The following is a 24564-nucleotide window of genomic DNA, read 5'->3' on the forward strand; positions in this document are numbered from 1 at the left end:
TTACTACTCCAAGGAGGACATGACACAAATTGAGGCACTTAAGGCACATCTAGAGGGAGATTGGTGGATCCTACCAGACGACCAGGTTTTCATACCAGCACATATGGCTTGGGATATAATGCAACAAGTGCACCAACAGCTGCACCTAGGGAAAACGGCTTTGACTAAGGCTCTGAAAAGGGAGCTGTACATTAACAAAATAAGCAGTATTGCAGCTAATGTTTGTGTGAGGTGTGAGGTCTGTGCAGTTAATAATCCCAGACAGGGGCCACAACCACCCCCAGGTCATCAACCCAGAGGTTGTTACCCATTCGATTCCTTAATTATCGATTTCACTGATATGCCCCGCTGTGGCCCCTTCAACACACTATTGATCATTGTGTGCACATATACAGGATGGCCTGAGTGCACTCCAACATGCACTAAGAAGGCCACCAAAGTTGCTAGGGCATTACTCCACATTATAATTCCCAGGTACGGCTGCCCTCTAGAATCTCGTCAGACAATGGCCCTGAGTTTATTCATAAGGCTACTCAACAATTAGCCAAGGTATTAGGTATCACTTGGAAACTTCACTGTAGTTTTCATGCCCCTTCTGGAGGCAGGGTAGAAAGAGTTAATAGAACCGTTACGGAAAAGCTTGCCAAAATATGTCAGGAAACTCATCTTAAATGGACAGATGCCCTGAGTTTGGCTCTGGTTGCTATTAGGTGTGGTCCCTAAAAGGAAATATCGCTCTCTCCATTTGAGTTGTTATATGGCCGAGTCCCCAATCTAGTTCGCTTAAATATTCCAAATAATGTACAAATCTCTGATACTATCCGATTGCAGCAACTCCAAACCCTTAATGTTATAGTCCATAAATTACAGCGATATGTATTAACTTGTAAAGCCCATGTCTTGGTGACCTCTTTGCATAATATTCACTGGGACAAGAGGTCTGGGTTAAAGATTGGAAACAGGAAACCTTGAGTCCAAAGTGGAAAAGGCCCTACACTGTTGTTATGTGTTCTCCCCTTGCTGTTAAGGTGGCAGAAATAAAATCGTGGATTCACTGGTCCCGAGTTAAATTAGCTGCACCTACCCACTGGAAAGTAGAATCCCACCTGGATTACCCATTAAAAGTAACTCTGTGAAAGGTCTCGAGGAATATCTCCCCTTGTGGTGACACACCAGAAGCTGTCCCTCTACCAATGGGAGACAAAGAGGAAACTAACTCCCCTTGTGGTGACGCTCTGGAAGCTGTCCCTCTACCAACTGGAGATAGGAAGCAAATGGTCCCTGCAGGTGTTACTCCGGAAGCTAACGCCCATCTCACGGGCCTCCCTTGGAAACTTAGGTTTTGAGTCAGGAAAACCTAGGACCTAACAGTCTTTGAAAAGTAGGGAATTGGTGATAGTAGGAGGTGTAGCTGGTTACAATATAGAGGCTAACCAGAGGCTGTGGGAAACTGCATGCATTCGCAGAGGCCTTATGCCTTCTATTTGGATTATAACCATCCTGCTAGTGATTAGTGTTGCCCTCAACTCTGCATACATATATGAGTTGCTAATGGGAAAAGAGGGTAACATAAGTAAGGAAATGCCTCTTGATGAGGACGCAGTAGATGAATGGTATTTGCCAGACCCCTCTGAGGATGAGGAACCTCCACCATTGGAAGATGGCACGTTATTAGGCCATGCAACGTGTGTTTTATGGTACTACCTACAGGAAGACATTTTACTTATAGTGTAACCAGGTTCCCTAATTGTTCCATGACCAATCTTCCTCAGTGTGAGCATGAGGGGACTAGATATTGGCAATGTGTGTACAACAATATCATAAGGCGTCATCTTCTATGCACCCCCTGGGTACCAATTAGGCATGTACGCATTCCTCGAAAGGTAGAAGGTAGTGAGTGTGATGTATGCAAAGACAATAAAGGAACCCTCAAAGCCAAGATTGGAAAACCACCCTCATGCACACAATTTAACTTATCATCATGTCAGCATGTGACTTGGGGACAGCCAACCTCATGCAGTACAACGTGTCAAGATAACACCAGGCCATTGATGTGCCACACATCATGTACAGGCATAAACAAAGTGCCAACGATAGTCAAACATTGCAAGGGAACGGAAGGTATATTATGTTATGTGGATGACACAGCCCTGCCAACCAATTATTGGAAAAATCCCAGATGGAGAGCCACTGATCCCCCACTCCATAAAAAGGATTCCCCGACATCACAAAATCTTATCCCAACAAAAGATCATGGCAATACTAAAAGAGTGCAACCTGGGAAATCAAAGGTCCCAGTCACTCAGGATCCTTTATGCCCAAACAATTGTACGGTATGCCTTAAAGTTGTGTTAAAAGGGAGGACAATCACTACAACTTTGGTATATCATACCTATTATACTTGTATGGAAAAAGCAACCCCTTGTTGCTATAATGGAACCTGGTACTCCATTTGTCCCCAAAAGAATGAATGTTATGATCCCAGATTTACCCCGGCCCAAACATGGTTGGTGCCTTGGAGTGGAGGTAGCCCTGATGGCCCAATCATTTAACAGACACGAATATTAACATCTAATAGCCCTGGAACCATTGCATTTGATGTCTGCAAGGTGGCTGGATACCCCACATCTTGTGGTACTTCCCTATCATGGCACAGAACGTATGCAGAAAATGATATATATATCTGTCCCCAGAAGCATCACGGGGCAAATGCAGGAACACTGTTTGGGACCTGAGAATGTTCCAACCCTGGAGAAACATATTGTATATCCTGGAGCTGTGTAAAGTGGGCTACCTATAACACAGATAAGAGACAGGGAACTGATCTCCATGTGTCCAGGATATTACAGACAAAAGACTGCACAATATATAATTGTAATTGGGTCAACATTACTATACCTCACCCACAATACTGGCTTCAACAATATGGTCCAGAAATGGGAATTTAATTATATGCAAAAGGGACTGATCCTGGGGGTCGCATTCATCTATCTATAGAGACTAAAAGTATGCAGTCATTTCTCATTCTAGATATTTTTCTGAGTTCTGGCAGGAGGTGGACATAGAATTCCAACCATCAAATGAGGCACGCAATCTCATTCTTGAATTAGCATCTACTATAGCCCATACAATTAATGTTAGTAACTGTTACATTTGCCAAGGTACAAAAATAGGGGATCAGTGGCCCTGAGCAGCACAAGAATAGAATTATTCAATTGCCTACAATTTATCAGCAATGCCAATACATCAGCCACTCTCCAGGTGGGAATTAACTAATCCCATCATAGCTCATTGGTGTTTGGCCAATACACAGGGAACAGGACCTTCTGTGGGGGAAACAGAGTGTCTGGAAGTTCATGAATGGAATCAGTCTACAAATTCCTGGAAATATTGGCCTGACAAAACAAATCACTTCTGGGCCAACTATAGTCTGCAGAGTATGACTGACGCCCCGCCTGGGGTGCATTGGATATGTGGTGCTGTGGCTTATAGCTCTCTCCCTCCCAACTGGAGAGGAGCATGCACCTTAGGAATTATTAACCCTTCCTTCTTCACGTTACCTTTGAACATACCTCAAGTAATGAATGCTGATCAATGGCAGAGCAGAAAACTAAAAGCTGATTACAAAATAGGGGATTGGAAGGATGATGAGTGGCCCCCGGAAAGAATAATTCATTACTATAGGCCGGCTACTTAGGCAGCTGATGGCACCTGTGGGTACCGTACCCCAATTTACATGCTAAATCGCATTATCAGACTCCAAGCGGTTGTAGAACTAATTGCAAATGAAACAGCTCAGTCTTTGTGTACCCTAGCAGTTCAACAGAAGAAATTTAGAGATGAAATATATCAAAACCATTTAGCCTTAGACTACCTCTTGGCAGCTGAAGGAGATGTGTGTGGAAAGTTCAATTTCACCAATTGTTGCCTAGAATTTGATGGTGTTGGGGAAATAACTGAGCAACGCGCCAGACACATAGAAAACCTTGCACATGTACCTGTTCAGAAGTGGAACGGGTTTGACCTTGGAGATATTTTTGGGACCTGGTTTCCTAAATTACCTGGCTTACAAGCTATAGTTGCGCTTGTTGGTTTGATTGCTGCAGGATGTGTAATTTTACTATGTATCCTCCCCATCTTTGTAAAGACAATTTCCAATAGTCTCTCTCTGTTAGTGGAGAAAAAGTCCACTGAAAAGGCTATGGCCCTTTGGGTACATGACCAGGTAAATACTTATGAAGAACTTGCCCCTTTGTGTGAAACTGCACATCTAATCTAATCACTAGATTAAGGTGAAGTTTCAAAGGTGGGAATGAAGCAGTTGAAAAAGAGCATATAAAGCACTTTTCATATAGAACATATAAAGCACTTTTCATATTTAGCACAAGTCAACAAGTCATATTTAGCAAAGGTCCCAGTTTCCCGTAGCTTTGCTTAACATAACATTACGTAAATCCACAATATTGCTGAACTCAGGAACTTGAACTAACCATATTACTGTAAACAAGGGTGAACATGGAAAATAACTGATGGTGTAAGATAACTGAGTACTCAAAAATGTACTTGTTATTTCCTTTTTATGCTTCCTTAATAGACATGTATACAGTATTATCCTTATTTAGTAAAATGTAGTAAAAGGAATGCCCAGGTCGGAACTGAGGTCATAAAGAGTATAAAAATATTGCCTCAGGAAGAACTGGGGGTTCAGAATTTGTCATATTAATGCTCTGAACACTTTGCACAAATAAAACCTGTACTCTCCAACCTTTCGTGGTCTTGTGTCCTGATTTGGAAGCAAGAATTGCTGCTACAGTAGGTCTATAATAAAGTCCATACCTATATCTTGCTACGTGCAGTGAAGCTCTGAGACTGGTTGCAACAATCCAAATGGCTTTTCCAATCTGGATTTTGCTGTAGCCCAAACAGAACAACTTTTAATATAGCCCTCTATCTCTGCTGTCATAGATGGCCAACAAAATTAATGTTTTGCCAGACTTCAAGAATCCATAGTGACCAGCCTGTTTATCATCATGACACCATTTTAATACTGTATCACGAAGCTTTGGAGGTATATACAGCTCCATTCCACACCATGCAATACTTTCCAGGACCTCACATTGGGTAGGGTTCTCCTTCAACTATTGGTCAAATTCATCACTGCCAGTCTATTAAAAATGATTTATCCTTACATTACTTTATCTCTACAATTCTATTATACTTATACAGCATTATAGAATATTATAATTTCATTTCCCTATTTTGTTTTCTAACCATTGATAAAATAAATCCCATATCTTATAATATTGTTTATCTTCTTGCTCTCTAATTTCAAATGTCAATTTACTCATTTCTGCACACTCCTTTATTTTCTTAATAACTTCCTCTTCCATTGGAATTTTCTCATTTTTCCATTTTTTAGCAAATACAATTCTAGCCACTGTTAATACATTAACAATCAAAAATATCAATTCTCTACTGTATATTTCAAGTATAATACCCAATAACCCAATATCTGGTTTAAAATCTATGTGTTTTTTTGTCGTTTCCAACCATGTGTGGATTTTGGTCCAATATTTTTAGCCTCTGTACATATCCACTACATATGATAGTATGATCCAGGTATCTGATGACACTTCCAACATTTCTCTGACTTGTTCTTAAACATTCTTGCGATTCTTGCCGGGGGTAAATGCCACCTGTAAACATCTTATACAAATTCTCTTTATATGCTGTTGACACTGTCATTTTATAATTTCGAGACCATAATTTTTGCCATTTTCTAATTCTATTCCATATCCAAAAAAATTTCCCCAAGCAATCATTGTTTCTTTAACTTGTTCTTCTTCCAATTTAATCTCTAATAAATGTCCATATAATTTATTTTTATATATTTTTTATTTTAAGACAAACATACACAGACAATACATTAAAAAAACATAAAACCATCTTCCATTTTGTGCATACAGTGTGTCAGTTGGTTTAGAATCTTTTGTGCAATCCTTTCATAATCATTGTTCACTATTTATATCAATCTCACATTAACTAATATATTATCTATTATCTATCTATTTATAAATTATTTATTATCCTGCTATTAATTCCATCAATATTATATTATGCTGTCATCCAATGGTTATATATGTCTACATTATATTTTGTATCAGTCTATTAAACTTCTATAACAAAATTATCTATTCTGTTACCTTACCATGTCTTTTTATCCAACCATTGATAAAACAAATCCATATCATATAAAATTGCTTGTCTTCTTGTTCTCTAATTTCAAATGTCAGTTTACTCATTTCAGCACAGTCCATAATTTTTTTAATAACTTCCTCCTGCATAAGTATTTTGTCATTTTTCCAGTTCTTTGTAAATACAATCCTAGCCGCTGTTAAAACATTTACAATCAAATATTTCAATTCTTTACTGTCCAGTATGACTCCTAATAAAAAGATCTCTGGTTTAACATCTATATGTTGCTTTATCATTTTTTCCAACCAAGTGTGTGGATTTTAGTCCAATATTTCTTCATGTCTGAACATGTCCACCACATATGGTAATATGAACCAGGTATCTGATGACATTTAGCTGATGCATTTATCCAGCATTTATCTGATGCATTCTTAAACATTCTCACAAGTCTCATTGGGGATAGGTGCCATCTGTAAAACATCTTATACAAATTTTCTTTATATGCAGTTGACATTGTCATTTTATAATTTTGAGATCACAGTTTTTGCCATTTTTTCTAAATCAATCCCATATCCAAAATTTTTCCCCAAGCAATCATCATTTCTTTAACTTGTTCCTCCTCCAATTTAAATTCTAATAGATGTCCATACTGTTTTTAATGACCTTTTCATCAGTACCCATCAATATTTTATCTAAATCAGTCAACTTATCATAAATACCTTCTGCTTTAGAGTCTTTATCAAACCTAGATTGTATTTGCAAATATGAAAACCAATTCATTTTTACACCTTGTTCTTCCAGCACTTGCATAGATTTAAGTTCACCCTTTTCATTCAATATCTCCCCATATCTAACTGTTTGTTCCTTTTTATATATTATTGGATAAGAAAAAGCTTCAATAGTTGATACCCACGGTGGAATTTTTAAGTAATATTGTCTTTTTATTTTCTCCCAGTTCAAAAACAATGCCTCACGAATATGATGTCTTCTGAAATACCCCTGTGTTTTAGTTCCCTTATACCAGAGAAAGGCATGCCATTCCAGCAGCAAGTCATGGCCTTCTAAACTCAGTAATCTATTGTTCCTTAGTGTTATCCATTCCTTTACCCACATCAAACTTATCGCCTGGTAATATAACTCCCAATTGGGCAAGGCAAATCTTCCTCTTATTCTTGCATCTTGTAACAGTTTTAATTTTATTCTTTACCCTGCCAAATATATTTCAACACAATTCTATTTAAATCTTCAAAAAACTCTTTCCCTAATCGAATAGGAATTGTCTGGAATAAATATAAAACTCTAGGCAATACATTCATCTTAACTGTGGATATTCTCCCAATCAATGATAGTTGCAATTTTTCCCATTTCATCAAATCTGTCGCAATCTGCTGTTTGAGTTTAACATAGTTATTTTCCTTCAGCGTACTACATCTTGGTGTAATATGAATCCCTAAATATTTAACCTTGTTCGTAACCTGTATTTTTAAAATTTCTTCCAACTCTTTCTTTCATCTTGCTAACATATTCTTTGTTAATATCTTTGTTTTGTCTTTGTTTATTCTCAAACCTGCTACTTTTCCATATTCTTTTATTTTTTCTATTAATTTGGGTGCTGTTTCCAATGGGTCTTCTAATATAATACCAGGTCATCTGCAAAAGCTTGCAATTTATATTCCTCCTTTTTAATTTTCATTCCTTTTATTTCTCTTTCTTCTCTAATATTCCTGTTCAACACTTCCAATGTTAACACAAACAGCAGAAGTTACAATGGACAGCCTTGCCTTGTCCCTTTTCTTATATCTATGGATTCTGTTAATTCTCCATTCACCATCACCTTTGCAGTTTGTTCATGGTATATTGTTTCAATGGCTTGGATAAATTTTTTACCAAAGCCCATTTGTATCATTTGCAGTAAAATAAACTGCCAACTCACATTGTCAAAGGCTTTTTTGTGCATCTAGAAACATCAAGGCCATTTGCTTCTCAAGGTGTGCTTCATTATATTCTAGAGAATCCAAAATAATTCTCACATTGTCTTTGATTTGTCTCTTTGGCAGAAATCCATTTTGATCAGTATGAATAAAATTATTTCAGTATCTTTTCCTTTGGTATAAGTGTAATGTATGCTTCTGACCATGTTTTGGGTATTCTTTTCTTCAACATAACATCATTCATAACTTCTAAAAGATGAAGATTCAATATTTCCTGAAAAGTCTTGTAAAATTCCACTGGCAAACCATCTGGACCTGGTGCTGTCCCAACATTCTGTTTTTTTAAGGCTTCTGTTAATTCCATCATTGTTATATTTCCTTCTAACATTGTTTCAATATTTTTAGATATTTGAGGTAGGTTCGCTTTCTGTAGATATTGCTTAATTTTTTCTTCTTGAATATTCTCTTGAAAGTACAGTTTTCCATAGTAGTCTTGTATAATTTTTTTCTTCTCCTCATTTCCATAGCAAACCTGTCCTTCTTTATGTATTAATTGACTAATCCTTCTTGCTTCTCTTTCCTTTCTCAGTTTATAAGCTAGCCATCTTCCTGGTTTGTTTGCATCTTCAAAGTAATTCTGTTTGGCATTTTTAATTTTTTGTGCTAATTCTTTTTCCATTAGTCCCATTTTATGTTTAATTATATCCATTTTATTTTTAATATCTTTTTTTGTTGGGACTTCTGTAAATCTTTTTTCCAATCTGTTATAGTCATCCTCTAATGTCTTAAATGTCTTTTTTTGTTTTCTGTTTCTTCTCCTAGTATAATCTATTATCAAGCCTCTTGTGTAGGCCTTCATCGTGTCTAGGGGTGGGATTCAAATTTTTTAACAACCGGTTCTGTGGGCGTGGCTTAGTTGGTGGGCATGGCTTGGTGGGCATGTTATTGGCTGGGTGTGGCCAACTCAATATCATTCACATCGAGGCATGCATCTCCTTGTCTCCATGAGAGGCCTCTTCCTGTTCTTGACACAGGAAGTCTAGTCCTGCCAAGAATGTAATAAGGGTTAACGGAGAGGCAGCTTCTGTAAGCAACACCAGAATGTTTCCTTCCTGCCTTCCTTACAGGATTAGGCCAGTAATTTCTTCTAACAACTGGTTCTCTGAACTGCTTAGAATGTTAACAACCAGTTCTAGCAAATAGGTGAGAACTAGTAGAATCCCACCCCGATCGTGTCCCAGAGATTCTGTAAAGATGTATCCTCTTTTCTATTTTCTTTGAAGAAGAAAACAAGTTCTTTCTCTATTTTCTGTTTAAAGTCTTTTTCTTTTAATATAATATTATTTAAAGTCCATCTAGATCTCTTCTTGTATCCTTTCCAAATAACTGACACTGAATTATGATCTGCCCAAGTGCTTGTTTCTATTTCAATCTCTCGTACATTAGTCAATAATTCTGCTGATATCCAGATCATATCTATTCTAAGCCAGGATGTATGCCTGTTTGAATAAAAAGTATATTGCTTACTTTCCTCATTCTCTCTCTCCATGCATCTTTTAAATTAAATTCTTCTATCATTCGAAGGAAGGCTTTTGATAGTATCTTTCTAACTTTCTTTGTTGTTTTCTGTTAGATCAGGTAGATCGGGTCCCATAGAGATGCAAGACCAAAAGTGAACATTCAGCTCTTTATTCGGTATACAGTTCTGTACAAGACCTGCACTCAGCGGCAGCCCTTCATATAGGGACTGTGGCCGGCACGGCAGCCAATGACAGTGCTTTGAATCTCCCATGATCGGCTTGGCCAATCGCAGTTGATTCTTAGCGCGCCAATCATGGCCATTCAGTTGTCCAATCAGGTTGCGGTCTGCATGGACCAATCAGGATTCAGGGTTTGGAGTATGCTAATACAGAACACCCCTCCCCTCTTGGTTTCGTCTGATGGAAGGTGGTCACGTAGTCGTGCAGGTAGGTGGGGCTTCGTATCAGTCTAGATGACCTGCTGTTTGGTCGTTGACCAGTTCAGACGGGCTCTTCGTTGTTCCTCTGTCCCTGGATGGAACCGCCTGGAAGGGTGAGCTGGGCCTCTCCTGGTAGCTCCCTCCCGGTCTACTTGGGTTGGTCGAGCTGCCGGTTTTGCTGTTCCCGCCTGGTCTTTCCGGGCTGGTTGAACTGGCTCGGCTGCTCCGTCCAGGTGAAGCCTCTCATTGTTCGTCTGCTGTGGCTTGGTCGTCTCCCGGTGAGTAAGGCTGGTTTATTATATTTTGGGGCTGTTCTGTTTGCACTTTAGGACTTTCTTCTTCTCTTTGCTTATGGCTTGAGGTTTCCCTCCCCCCCTTCTGGTTTCTTTGTTAGTTGTTATTGGCGGTGTTTGCGTGCTGTCAGTGGCTACTCTTGACCTAAGCTGGTCGATGTGCCGCTTCCAGCTTCATCCATCGCTTGTTTGTAGTGGGTAAGACCGGGGTCCTGTTATTTGGGTTATTTGTGCCGGTACCCAGAGTGGGTCCCCTATAAAGTTTTTTGCATAGATGGTGTCTCCTATGCTGAATGTTCGGTGTTTGCTTGAGGAGTCTGGGGGTTTCTCGGGGTTATATGTGAGGTGTAATCTGTCTAATGGGGATCTTAGTTTTCTGCCCATGAGTAATTCTGCTGGGCTTTTGTTTGTGGTGGTGCTGGGTGTAATGTGTTGTATTAAGAGCATTTTATTTATTTTCTCTTGTATGTCGCTGGTTTTGATTTTTTGTATGGTGTTTTTCGTGAATCTGACCATGCATTCCACCCTCCCATTCGCCACTGGATGAGCCAGCGCTGTTATCGCATGCCTTATGCCCCGTTTTGCCAGAATTTTTTTGAATGCTAGTGAGGTAAATTGTGGGCCGTTATCGGACACTAGCACATATGGCAACCCATGTGTGGTAAAGAGTTTGTTTAGTTTTTTTATGACGGCTTCCGTAGTTGTGGTTTTCATGGTGCTTACCTCCAGCCAGTTGGAGTAAGCATCAACGGTGATCAGGAATGTGTGTCCCTTGGTCGGCCCGGCGAAATCTATGTGAATTCTGGACAGTGGCCCCTGGGGGTTTCCCATTCCAGGTTTTGGGTGGTGGGGGGGGTTGGTCTGGTTTCCTGGCAGTTTTTGCATGTGGCTACCCAGGTCTCAATTTGTTTGTCCATCCCCGGCCACGAGGCATAGCTCCTGGCCAGGGCTTTCATCTTGACAATGCCCGGGTGCCCCTCATGCAGCATAGACAAAACCCCTCTTTGCAAAGTCTCTGGGATCACAACCCTGTCCCCCCAAAGTATGCAACCCTTCTGCATGAAGAGTTCAGTTTGCTGGTTTCTGAAGGTTTTAAATTGTTCGTTTCCATCGCTTTCCGGCCACCCTTTCTCTATCCAGCCCAAGACTCGCGCCAGCTGGTTGTCTTTATTAGTCTCTCTGGCAATGTCTGACGTGGTCAGGGGTGGGTTGGGCAATGTTTCAATGTGCAGGGTTGTTGTTGTGGGTGCCAGGTCATCCTCCAGGTCTGGCAGGGGGGAGCGGCTCAATGCGTCTGCATGAGAAATGTTCTTGCCGAGCCGGTGTGTCAACTGGTAGCTATAGGCGGCAAGGAACTCGGACCACCTTGTCATCCTGGGTGATAGGATATTCGGGGTGGCCTTGTTCCCTGCCAGGATCCCTAGTAATGGCTTGTGGTCAGTAACAATTGAAAAGGTCCTACCGTAGAGGTACTTATGGAACCTTTTCACGCCGGAGATGACTGCTAGGGCCTCCTTGTCTAGCTGACTGTAATTTCTTTCTGGTTTGGAGAGAGTTCTTGAAAAGAAGGTGATGGGTGCTTCTTTTCCATCTGGCAGCGTGTGGCTAAGGATGGCCCCGATGCCGAAGGGTGACGCGTTGTATGTCACAGTCAATGTCAGGGTCTCACTGTATTGAATAAGGACTGCGTCCAATGTTAGTAGGTCCTTGGTCTGTTTGAACGCGTTTTCCTCCCACTTCCCCCAGGTCCATATGGCTGTTTTATCCAGCAGCCTATGCAAAGGTTCCGCCCCAGTCGCCTTTTGGGGTAGGAAAACATTGTAAAAGTTAATGAGACCCAGAAATGCCTGCAGTTCCATCTTATTCCTTGGTCTAGGGGCTTCTTTGATGGCTCTGAGTTTTTTCTCAGTGGGATGGATTCCGTGCTTGTCTAGGAGGTAGCCCAGGAATTTGACCCTCTCGGTGCACAGCTGGCATTTTTCTTTTTTAACTTTAAGCCCCGAGTCTTTGAATTTTTGTAGTACCTCCCTTAGGCAGTATTCCAATTGCGTTTTATTTGGAGCTGCCACGAAGATGTCATCAAAATAGGGCACCACCCCTTTTATCCCTTGGAGTAATCTTTCCATTAGGCTTTGGAAGACCCCTGGTGCCACGCTGACTCCAAATTGGAGTCGGTTGCATCAGAAAGCCCCTCGGTGGGTGACGATAGTTTGTGCCTCTGCAGTGGTAGCATTGACCGGCAGTTGTTGGTAGGCTTGTGCCAGGTCGAGCTTTGTGAAGACCCGGCCTCCCCCCAGTGAGTGCAGGAGGTACTGTACTACTGGGACAGGGTAGGCAGTAGGCTGCAGCGTGTGGTTGAGGGTGGCCTTGTAGTCACCGCAAATTCCAATGGACCCATCTGGTTTGATGGGGGTGACTATGGGTGTCTCCTATTGGGCATGGTCGATTGGCTCTAAAACCCCTGAGCGATGAGCTTATCTAACTGCTCATTGATTTTGGGCTTGAGTGTGAATGGCACTCGCCATGGTTTAAGGTGGATCGGGGCGATGTTTCGGTCTAAATTGAAAGAGATTGGGGTCCCCCGGTACTTGCCCAAGGTGTCGTCAAAGACCTCTTGGAAGTCCCTGATGAGCATTGCTTCCCAGTCCACCTCGTCGATGTGCTGGATGCCCGTCACCTCGATGCCCAGTGATGTGAACCATTGTAGTCCCAATAGGCTTGGGCGGTCCCTGTCCACAATGTGTTTTATAATCCAACTGGTCATTAATTATTCCATTAAAAACTCTCATCATACAAATATTAACATAGTCCAATTCAATTATTTTCATGTGTAATTTTCTGTAGAATTCTTCTTGTTTATCATTTGGGGCATAAATTGTAATTAAAAGTGTTTTAACGCTGTTATCTGTTATTTCCACCATCAGAATCCTTCCATCTTCCTTTGTGTAGATTAGTTCTCCCAAAATTGTTTCTTTAATATATAATTACCACACCTCTTTTTTTAGGTTGTGCCAGTGACGTAAATAATTTCCCTAGTTTTCTTTGTTCTAGTATATATTCATGTTGTTTTTTAATATGTACCTCTTGTAAGCAGATTATGTCAAATTTTAATTTTTCTAATTTGTGAAATACTTTCCTTCTTTTAGTAGCCAAATTAAGTCCATTTATGTTAATCGTAATCAATTTTCTTTCATCCATGTTAAGCTTTATAAGAGGGTTTTATTGCTCTAGTAGATCTCAATTTTCATTGTTCTCTGGGTTCACCGCCTACTGCACCTTCTTCTTTTTCTTTTTCAATTATTGCTATACACTCCTTTTGAAATTCAATTGGTGATTCTCCCTTTCTTTCTTCTTCCTCCTTTCCTCTAAAGTATTCTAAGTAGAATAACTCAGCTTTTCCAACTGTGTCAATTCTGTGTCTTTGTTTCTGCCAAGTGAACAAGAGGCCTTCTGGCATCAGCCATCTGTAATTTACTCCTCTTTTAAGTAACTCTTTAGTCAAGAATAAATATTCTCTTCTCATCTCTCTTACTCTTCTTGGTATCTGTTTCAGCACCACAATTTCTTTATCTTTATATTTCAGTGTTTTCTCTCTCACCACCTTGAGTATCTGTATCTTAATAATCTTCTTAGTAAATCTCATGTGAACTTCTCTTGGTAGTCTATTCCTGTTGCATATCTTGTATAGACATGAAACACTTCATCCATCCCATCCATCATCTTTTATATGGTTATTTCCAGTGCTTCTGCCAATATTTCTGCCATTATTTCAGCAAGGTTTTCACCTTTTCGTTCTTCTATATTTTGAAATCTTAGATAAAATTCTGATTTATCTATTTCCCATCCTAATGGCTCACACCTGCCCTTCTCGACATTGCTCAATCGAATATCAATGTCTCCAATTTTCTTATCTCTTTGTATATCTTCTTCTTCAATTTTTTAAAAATATGTCTTCATATTTTACCATCATCTGTTGAATATTCTCCACTTTCTCATCTTTCTATTTTTTGCTCAAACTTCTGGATTCCTTGCATAATCATCTGTAATGTCACTTCCTTCTCTTTCTCTTTTTCCTGTTGTAATATTGTCTGTATAGATTGTTGCCCTCCAGATGGTGAGGGAGTTGGTATCAAAGAAGCTGGGGCTGTTGTCTTTCTACTCATCTTATAATGCTTATCTGTAAAGAAAGAGAGAGAAAAAAAGAAAAAAAGAGGAAAAAAGAAAAAAAAGATGAAGGCAAACAATTGCCGCTCCAAAAGAAAAAAGAAAATCTTCAGGCACTTGTATTCCATAATCCAATTAGTTTCAATGGTAAATGTAAAAAGTAAAAATCAAAGATAAAAGGGGGCGGGGGGAAGAGAAAGAGAAATATTCTATATGTTCCTCCTAATAAACAAAAAGAAAACAAAAATAAAAGATTTACATTCTGGTTCCTGGTTTAAAAAATTAAAATCCAATTAAAGAGAAAAAAAAGCCCAACTATTGGGGGAGGTAGAAAGGGAGACAAAAGGTAAAAAGCAATTCTAAGATAAAACAAGCCTCTGCCACCAAATATCCAAGGCTCTTTGATAAATCAGTTCAGAATTTTTCAAGATCACTTCAATCTTCTTTGTTTCAACCTCAACTTCAGACTCCAGCTATCTGTTCCTTCACTTTCACTTCCCCTTCCTCAATTTACAGCCAGGAACTAAAAGAAAAAAAAGTAAAATCTTCCCCCCCCTTTTTTTTTAAAGGGAGAAATATAAATCTTAAATCAAGCAGAAGAGTCTTAATCAAAAAAGAATTTTCAAAAGGATTATTTTAAAAAGGAGAAAGAAATACAAACAGAAATAAAAAGATTAAAAAGTACCAATCCAGCTTAAAGTTAAACAGCTTTGCCAAGTTCAAAATTCCAATACAAGGGGAAAAAAAGAAAAAAAATTCACTTTGACAATTAATCACATCGCTTAAATTCTTTCCTCTTCACTTTTAGTCCACTTTAATTTTTTCAGGGTGTTCTCTCTAAGAAATAATAAGTAAAAGTTCATCTCACCAAACTGACACATTTTCTTCCAATCTTTTCTGTTCCAGAGGTGTCCCTGCTTCAGCAGCTTGGAAGGCTGTCTCTTTGCTGCTGGCAAAAAGGGCTTTCCCTAGATCAATCAGTGACTTTGTGATGTCCCTGGGATCAACAGGACGTGCCCTTGTCAATCACCATCTCTACAGGATGGTTTAAGTCCCTGGGGACCGACCAGCAGCCGAGATATCGACGGCGATCTTGGAGAATCAAGATCGCCCATCCAACTGCCACGATGCCAGCTCCGCCCTCCTTCATAGTCCATATAATTTTTAATCATTTATTTCATCAGTACCTGTCAAAATTTTATCTATAAAAACCTTCTGTTTTAAAATCTTTATTATATCTAGATTGTATCTGCACTTATGAAAACCTTATTTCCTTATTTCTTGTTCCTCTAGTTCTTGCATAGATTTAAGTTCACCCTTTTCATTTAAAATTTCGCCATATCTGTTCGTTCCATGTTATAAATTACTGGATATGAAAATGCTTCAATAATTGACAACCAGACTGGTATTTTTAAATAATATTGTCTCTTAATTTTCTCCCATATTAATAGTAAAGCCTCTCGTATGTAGTGCCTCCTAAAATACCCATGTGTTTTAGTCCCTTTGTACCATAAGAAGGCATGTCATTCCAACAACAAATCATGGCTTTCTAATGTCAATAATCTGGAATTCCTTAATGTTATCCATTCCTTAACCCACACCAATGTCGTCACCTGGTAATATAACTCCCAATTGGGTAAGCCAAAACCTCCTCTTGTTCTAGAATCTTGTAGTAGTTTTAATTTTATTCTCGCCTTTTTCCCCTGCCAAATATATTTCAATACTATTTTATTTAAATCTTCAAAATAATCTTTGCCCAACTTAATTGGAATTGTCTGGAACAAGTATAAAATCCTTGGTAATATATTCATCTTAATTGTAGATATTCTCCCTATTAAAGATAATTGCAATTTTTTCCATTTTGCCAGGTCTGTCACAATCTATTTGAGTTTATAATAGTTATCCTCTTTGAGTGTACCACATCTAGCTGTTAAATATATTCCTAAATATTTGACTTTATTTGTGACCTGAATCTTCAAAATCTCAGCCAACTCTTTCTTTCTTTTTTCAACTATATTCTTTGTCAAAATCTTCGTTTTATCTTTATTTATTTTCAAGCCTGCCACTAATCCATATGCCTCAATTTTTTCTATTAATTTGGGCGCTGTTTCTAGTGGATCTTCCAAGATAAAAACCAGGTCATCTGCAAGTGCTTTTAATTTATATTATCCCTTCTTGATTTTCATTCCCTTTATTTCCCTATCTTCTCTAATATTTCTATTTAGTACCTCCAAAGTCAGCACAAACAACAGAGATGACAACAGGCGACCTTGCCTAGTTCCTTTCTTGATATCAATATTTTCTGTTAATTCTCTATTTATCATTACCTTTGCTGATTGCCTACCATATATTGTTTCAATGGCTTGAATAAATTTCCCACCAAAGTCCATCTGTTCCAATAACTGCTTCAGATTCTTGAAAGCTTGTTGGCATTTGTTCAACCACTCGATTGGATGCCCCGGTTTAGGCTTTGTCTGTTGCAACTGCTTTGTCTTTAATAACTCAGTTAAAGGTAATGCAATCATCACAAATGATGGAATGAACTGACAATAAAAATTCACAAAGCCTAAAAAACTTGGTAATGGTTTGCGAGTGGTTGGGACTTGCCATTCAATCACGGACTTCACTTTCTGAGGGTCCATTTCTATGCCCCTCCCAGATATTCTATATCCCAAATAATCCAATTGAGTACAGTGGAACTTGCACTTGGATAACTTTACATATAATTGTGCTTTTAAAAGCTTCTCTAGAACTTATCTTATGAGTATCATATAATTGTCCATATTGTTAGAATAAATTAGGATATCGTTAAGTATACTAACACTCCCTGTATAAATGTTCGTGCAGAATTCCATTAATTAGTTGCCTGAAGACTGCTAGAGCCCCCTGCAGCCCAAAGGCATGACTCAGAAGTGATAGCTTCCAAGGAGCAATGTTGTCTTCCACTCATCCCCTTCATAATATGCACATAATAGTACATCTCCCTTAAATCCAACTTCGTGAATATCTGTCCGTTTGCCAAGGTGGCTAGCAGATCCTTGATAAAAGGCAAGGGATATAGTGGTTCTGCACATACTGTGTTGAGATCCTGGAAATCAATGCAAAGTCTCAACCCACCATCCTTTTTCTCTCTAAAGAGAATTGGGGCCACTATATGGGCCCGTCCTGGTTTTATAACCCCCCTCGCTAGATTTTTAGCTTCATATCTGCACATTTCTTCCAACTCTTCGGGAGTCATAGAGTACATCCGGAGTTTAGGGAGTTTCATATCTGGGAGTAGCTCAATCACACAGTCAATGGGGTGATGAGGTGGTAATTGATCATTTCCATTCTCGTTGAATACCTCAGCTAAATCATTATATTCCTGAGGATACTTGATAGGTCCCGAATCATTGCCTAAGACATTCACTGCAGTAGTTGGTACAGTATCCAATACATCATCCTCTGGTGGGTTGGGTCCCATCACCAATTGTTTCTTCCTAAAAAACACATCCCACCGAACAGTTGGACACCGTTTTTCCAGCCAGGATAATCCCAAAATCACAGCCTCTGTCATATGTTCCACCACCACAAAAGAGATCCATTCCCAATGGCATCCCATATCCATCCTCACCATTTCTGTCCTATGTGTGGCAGGGCACAACTCAAGATTGACCCATCCACCTGTTCAAAATGTATTGGTTTGGCCAGAGTACTGGTAGGCCCAACCAATTCACCACCGCCATTGTCACCAGATCCCATGTACACCCCAAATCAATCAGCACATCCAGTTGTACCATCTGATTTGTTCTCATATTAGTAATACTAATTTAAATAATAAAAGGGTGAAGGGGCCTACTTAACATCAGGTCATCCACACCCTCCTCTGCCTCATATTCTGATGGGGTTGGCTTCTTAGGAGTGGAGGTCATCTCATCAGGGGATCACTCTGGTTCAACATTGGCCTCCATTTGGGCCACTCCCCTGGACCATTCTGGGCTTTGTCTGATATGATCACTGGTTCGGGTATTTCCTCTATTATGAGACCTCTGTGGGATTTTAGAAACACTCAGAGGAGGTATTGGGCATTCAGCAGCTCTGTGCCCTGGTTGATTGCATCGAAAATAGATAAAGACCCCTCGTCCTTGTTGGGGCTGGGGTGTTAATGGCAGGGCCACTCTGGGGCCTGGCAACCCCCTCCGGACTCCACGTCCTATCTCACCCAAACCTTGTGTCTGTGTAACACTGAATCCAATTCAATAGCCGCTTGATATCACTCCTGTATTCTGGGTGCAAGATCTCTGTCACTTTCGGAGGGGCAAACTCTACAACCTCCTCTGCTTTCAGTGCAGTCTCTCCTGGCTTGGCTGGAGTTTTTTCTGGTTTTCTTCCTCCTGCTGGTGCCCCCTTTGGCTCCAACTTAGTGCAGCAGTCTGCAGCCCAGTGACATTTCTTCCTGCATCGAAAGCATGGGGTGGTCTTAGGTTTCACTGCCGATCCTCCCTTTTGAGGCTTTGGGGCTTCTCAAGGGTTGGTGGGGGCTCCAACCAAGGCCACCCCTGCATCTGTTTCAGGTCAGATCAATTTTCACCTCTGCTGCTAACACATACCAGAGTTGCAGATCACTCGGGTCTTTTCTGGCGATGCAGCTTTGATAAACATCTTCATTTAGCTCTTCTTTGAATGCTTCTATCAGGACCCACTGGGACCAGCCTTGAATGTGGCACACCAGCGCTCCTGGGTGTATTTGGCCACTGATCTCCACCCCTGATTTATGGTCTTCATTCTAATCCTAGACTTATGTTTGGCCAGTGGGTCTTCAAATCTGGCACATAATGCTGCCATGAACAGGTCATAATTCATCAATTAAGGGGCATTATCATTATGCAATATCACCATCCATTTTGCAGCCGTTCCTTCTAAAGCCCTGGTGACACATCTCACTTTAGCTGCTTCTGATGAAAAATCATCACTATATTCTTCCATATGGTTCCAAACTTGGGCTAGGAAGAAACCTAATTCCTTCGGATTCCCTCCATATTTTACTTCCAATGGTGGTACCTTTGGAATTCGATGCCTTCTGGCAATTGCTCCCTCTGCCGGGGGCCCTTGGGCTGCAGCTGCTGGTTGAACTGGCCCAGGTTGTTTTATGGGAATGGCTGGCAGGCTCTCAGTGCTGCTGCTGCCTCCCCCTTCTCTGTCTCAGATTCTCCACGAGTTAGTAATTCATACCTTTGGTCAGGTTTGCTTCCTCCCACAGCTTCATTTAGGAGATTTAAGGTTTGCACTAGCAGGAGATTTCTCTTCTGTTCCTCATGCCAAGCCTCCTCTCCTTGATGCTAGCTAGTAGTTGTCACCCCTGGGAGGGGGTTTCTTCCAGTTCCTTTCATCTAACTCCCAAGGACCATTTGGGTTTCTCGGGTTTCTCCTTGAAGTGCAGCCCTGCTAGCAACTTGGCCTGCCCTGCAGCATCCAGAAGCAGGAAAGTTGTTCTTCCAGTAGCTCCCAAATCTTCTTGGTCACTAGCTGAGTTAGACATTGTTTTTCAGATCCCCTTGGAAGAAAGAGTATTAATTCTCCGGGTGGGCTGGTAAACTGAGATCTAGAATAATGTCAGATGGCACTCCATTCAAAATCCAAGAAAGACACTCTTAGACTCCATTGTTTTAGAGAAAAGAAATTTTTACTGGAAATCAAGTGATAGCATCAAAAGGGTTTTAGATCTGAGGATTTATGCATGAAAAACACATATACAAAGTTATGGCAATGTTCCCACACACAATAGTTCAAACGGTCCATCCAATCAAAGATGTGTATAATTTCATGTGGGGCATCTTCAGGTGTTGATGCAGACATCTGGCCGTTGACTTTGGCCTAGTTTGATAAAGAGCTGCAGTTGTGCAGTAAGCATAAGCATAAACAATAAAGTTTTCCCCAAGTTATATGGTTCATTCTCTAAAACCTCCAGCACATTTCCCACCCCACAAAGCCCAATTGATTCACCCTCCCCCTGTTACTATGGCAGCCAAAAAGATAGCGAGAGAAAGGAAAAGAGTCTTGAAGTTTGATATAAATAGGCCTGATATAGATCCCAATCCAATCCTTCCCTGAATAAATGATCAACCATTTGGGCCAATTGTGCAGTTGACTAGTGGCCCTCCTGAATTCTTGTATGTAATCTGTCACCGCCCTTCTCCACTGTTTTTCAGACAACAACGCATCTTCAGCTTCCTGGACCTGGGAACTATCTTCAAAAACGTGACCTCAGGGCTTCCAAAAACAAACTCACAGCTAGTTCTGCTGATCGTTCCCTATGCAGGTCTGTGGCCCACTTTCCAGCCTCCCGCTCCCACACTCCTGTGATGGCAACTACCATGACCCAATGGGAGGAATAGAATCTATCATACAGATCAAGGTGGTTGATCACCTGGCCCATAAAGACCGCCACCTTATCCACAGCCCTGTCAAATGTGGCTTGTAATTGAGCCCCGCCCCCATCTGCTTTGTTGTGGTCCCAACAACCCCAGGCGCTGGGTCCCACCCCATGTCCTATTGGGTCTTCATGATCCTCCCCATGGCTTGCTCCACCCCAGTCAGGTGGTATTGTTTTCGACTGTCATCTCCCGGGCAATCCCGAAAAGGCCAGGGATACTACAGGCCCCATTGTTTCCAAGGAACATCCAGTCTGGGGTTCATAGCACTCCTGACCCCTAGGCATGACCATTGGGCTGGAACTCTGTAGGGGGCCATGAGACACAACTGATGTCCCAGCACCTTGCCTATAGCCAGTCCGCTCCTTCATACACCAGCTAAGTTGCTCTTGCAAAGACACCACACCAAATTGAGTTCCTAGAATGTCCAGAGTATATCCATACTTCCCAGAACCATCCAGCCACTGTCATCCATACTTGGCCACCTCTGTACCCACCAGTTCTCAGCTGTCCCCAGGATGTGGGTGCTCCTGTGTGTCTTCCAATCAGCCCCTCTGATGTCTGCCTGCTCCAGGGGTTCACTAAGCCTCACCAACTTGCGTAACTTTGAGCAAACCACTGGCTGCTGTTTAGGGATCTCTGTCTCTGTTTCTGGGATGAATCCCTCCACCAGCTCCACAGCTTCCTCCTCCTCCTCAGCTGCTGGTACATATTTTGGGTCTGTTCCCTCTACCATATTTCTCTCACCCATCAATAGCAGACATCAGTGATAATGAAAAACTACGGGGTGCTAAGCTTCTCTCAGCTGGTCCTTGAGTCTTAAAGATTTGCCTCACCAAAATGAACAAAGACACTGGCTTCTATGTAGGACAATTATGGTTTATTCCTTGACAGGCAAACAGCAAACACTCTCTTCCAGCAAGAATGGCTCAAAGCCAGGTAAGGTTAACACTGAGAGCTTTCATTATCCAGTCCCTTTTATTAGTATATCAGCCACACCTGCTTATATGCAGCTGTGCTCCTGCCCCTGCCTAGCCCATTATCAATTACTGCTGTCATCCCATCATTCCCTCCTGAACCACCTAGCTCCCTGCCTCATACTGCCTTTGCCTAATTGATCCTCACCTTGTGCACACCCACCATCCACTATCCACACCCACCTCCCACAGCTCCAGCTTGCTCCCATATGCCCTTCAGCTGAGCCCAAGCTGAGCTGTCAAAAGCACTGGTCCACTTGCAATGTCTGCCCCATAGCAGCATCTGCCTTGTCGCAATATCTGCCCCTCACTCATCTGTCATTTTCTCAGCTGATCAGAGCTCCGTCGCATCTGTGACATCAGACTGAGAGCAACAGCAGCGAGGGTAGCTATTGAAGGGGAGCCAGGAAGCTGAATGGAGCCAACATCCAGTGCGTTGTTGATGCATTGTCAGGCTAGGAGATAAGCACCTTACTCGGAGCCCAACACTAATTATGTCAAAACAATGTGTTCCCATGTAAGTACTATGTCTATATGGTAATGTTTTCCCAACCTTACAGACTAATTGAATAGCATGTATTCAGGAGCATGGAATAGATCAAGCTGTTTATCTATCCTAATCCATCCCCAACCCCCCCTAAAAAGCCAGATGTAGGCAATATCTATCTATCTATCTATCTATCTATCTATCTATCTATCTATCTATCTATCTATCTATCTATCTATCTTCCACCTTTACAAATAAGGTGACAAACATATCCAATACACCATTCCTGTATGCCAGAGAACAACATCCAGTATAATATGATGTGTATGCTGTATAAAGAAATAAAAAGGGTATAAATATAAGGAATAGAGACATAGTTAATGAGATTTGGACCAATGTTTTATCAACTGAATTGAGAAAATATAAAATTTGAAATACTGCTATAAACTATTGAATCAGGGATAGATGGATGCAAATTTACTGGTTAACTGTCAGAATCGTTTAAAAATGAACTATCTTCCAATTTCTTCATGTAAAAATTCAGCTAACATGATCTTGCAAAAGCAAGATGGTAGAAATAAATATTTGGTCTTTTAATTAATTTACCTGCTCAGGTTTTTTTAGTTGAAGCTTCTATCACAAAGTTAAGTGATAGCTTATTTGTTTAAGCTATTTTTATTTTGTTTTGACAAAGATCTGAACAGGAGCTTTTACAATAAACTTGTCTTTTTTTAAGTATTATGAGAAGAAACAGAAAGCACCTTAAAATAACTGGAATGATTCTGGACATCTCACTGCCTGGCATTTCCTTCTAAGTACAAAGTCACATGTTGCAATTTCATCTTTTTTATTGTTGCAAGGAATGAAAACTGTTGCGTTACAGTGTTCAGTTCAATTCACAGTTAACCAGTGTTCAAATAAATGATTAAAGAAAAATAATCCTGCCCCTGGATGACTTCACCTAGTTGGATGTTTACCTGAATGTACTAGTTCTCATTCTAATCATATCTCCTGCTAATCCTCAATATAATTCATTATGGGGCTCCTGCTCTATGACACCATTCTTGACAAACTCATCTCCTTCTCACAACTAATCTATGCTATGTACCTTATTAGGCTGAGATTTAAGCTTGGTTCACACAACATGATAATTTAAAAAGCATCTTTTGACTTAACATCTTGTGAGCCAATTCACAACTTTTATGCAGTAAACTACTATATAATTAAATTATGGCTTAGCATGAAATCAGTCCTTGAGTTATATTAAGTGGTCTTCAGAACTGAACAAAAATTTGAATTCAGGAATAATGAATAGCCTCACACTATTAAATTGCCCCATTTTGATAACTGAAATGGATCTTTTATTTTCAGGCATTTTTAGCTCTGGAAAAAATATGATTAAACCTACAGTCTGCCTTAGGAAAAATATGGCACTGATTGGCTGTTGCCTACAATATTATAAAGAAAGATCTGCAATTTTTAGAAACTTTTCTTTAATTTTTTTGCCACCAACAGCTCTCTTTCAATCTTCTCCATCATCCTAGTAAAGTTAGAGGTGGGTCACAAACATGTAACACTATCCTGCATCTCCATATATTACAATAATATTATCATACTATACCTTACTACACTAACTACATCACACACCACACCGCCATGTACATTTTGTGTTCTAAGGAAGGTTTCATCATGAACCCAAGCCACAGTTGGCTTTAATGTTAATGATCAGTTCCTAGTGAAACCTTCCTTGGGTAGCTTTAATGCAATTGTTTTTATGTAGTTGGTGTGGGAGGAGAAAGAAAAAATGAGAGAGAATGAAATTTCTGCTTCATATCCACCATCTTTTATCTTTCTTACCGATTTTATTATAATACCTTTGTTGGATTGTTGTGAACCCTTAGAATTGTTGAGAGATGACCAGCATATATACCCTCTCCCCAGTTTTCCCCAAGATTTCATAACCAAAAGGTGAAAACTAGTGGTGGTATTCACTGGTTCACACTGGTTCAGTAGAACTGGCAGCAACAATTTGACCTGGGTAATTCCCCGTCCGTTTGCCACCTGCTCTCCCTTAAGCGTGATGCATCACCCATTTTCCCCCTCCTTCAGAGCCCCTGGTCCTTAATCTCCTCATTTCTTCCCCTACA

Source organism: Pseudonaja textilis, chromosome Z (assembly GCF_049901715.1).
Source record: "Pseudonaja textilis isolate UNSWEBS1 chromosome Z, rPseTex1.2, whole genome shotgun sequence".
Taxonomy (NCBI): domain Eukaryota; kingdom Metazoa; phylum Chordata; class Lepidosauria; order Squamata; family Elapidae; genus Pseudonaja; species Pseudonaja textilis.